Source organism: Pomacea canaliculata, linkage group LG13, assembly GCF_003073045.1.
Source record: "Pomacea canaliculata isolate SZHN2017 linkage group LG13, ASM307304v1, whole genome shotgun sequence".
NCBI lineage: Eukaryota > Metazoa > Mollusca > Gastropoda > Architaenioglossa > Ampullariidae > Pomacea > Pomacea canaliculata.
Window position 1 is genome coordinate 18,019,791 of NC_037602.1, and position 1,292 is coordinate 18,021,082.

Here is a 1,292-nt window from a genome sequence, read left to right on the forward strand (position 1 = left end):
GTTCAGAAATGAGTGACACTTGTTACTTGTTAAACTTGTAACAGTACATAAACGAGTGACACTTGTTACTTGTTAAAGTAACAGTTTAAAGATGAACAAATCAGCAGACATCACTGTTTTTAAGAGGGTCTTCTGTCTTGCTAATGGCGGTAGTATTTTGCGAGGTGAAAAAGTATTTTTAACATTTGAGTATTGCGATGACATCGACACGTGGGTGGAGAAACTAGAAAATGAAGTGTAGAGATGACCAGCATCCTCACCTCCTGCCATCTTGTGATGTGGATTATCTGTCTCTTTTTACAAGTCTTAGGTGCAGTCAGTTAAGTGCAGGTGGAAATGACACATGATAATGTTGTTGTTGTAGTAGTAGTTTGTGGTGTGTGTGTGTGTGGTGGACGTCCGTATGTTTTCTTCTTCATAAGTTTACAAATCATGTCCCCGTGTTTGTAGGCAGTGTCTTGTGGTCTTAGCTTGGACTGAAATCATACATACTTTTGCTCAGCCTACAGCTACAGTTACAGTCGACACATTTGTTGTTACCCCATTAGATGTTTTCAAACCCATTTCTGCTTTGTACTTAAAGACTATGGTGCTTCAAATGCCAAGGAAATCTTGCGAACTCGATCCTATTCCCTACAGTATCACCAGCATAAGCCAGTACCCGTATAAACCATCCGGGTACTCAGATCTCAGGGCGCCTTTCTGCTCAAAATTCCAAAGATCTTTTTTTCTAGTTTTGGTAAGCTCTGTTTCGACTCATAGTTGTGAGCTTCCTGCCAGTACACACATGGAACTTCAAAGAAATACCTTATAGCACTCTTTTTTCCAAAAATTGACTCTATTTAGTGCGCATGTCTGTTGTGCAGTGAACAGCTTCTGGCTAGAACCAGGCGCAACATGAGAATATTTTTATTATTATTATTATTATTATTATTATTATTATTATTATTATTATTATTATTATTATTATTATTATTATTATTATTATTATTATTGCCGTGTTTACCTATATCTTTACATATTTACATGTTTTTACATTTGTTTGTGACTCAACCTGCCTTTGCTGTTTGTGAGTTCCCATCAAGTCCACTAACAACGTCTTTCAAACAATTCAAACAACAATCATTTCAACTTGTGTTCAGCTATACAGCTTATTTATTTATTTTGCTTACCGTGTTTTGATGCAGTTACTGAAGCAATAGTGTGATATATTGCTGTTTAATCATTTTTAAATTTTTTGAATGATTAGACCGGTGAAGTTCATGTTTTTCGTGTATGTACAGAGGCATGTA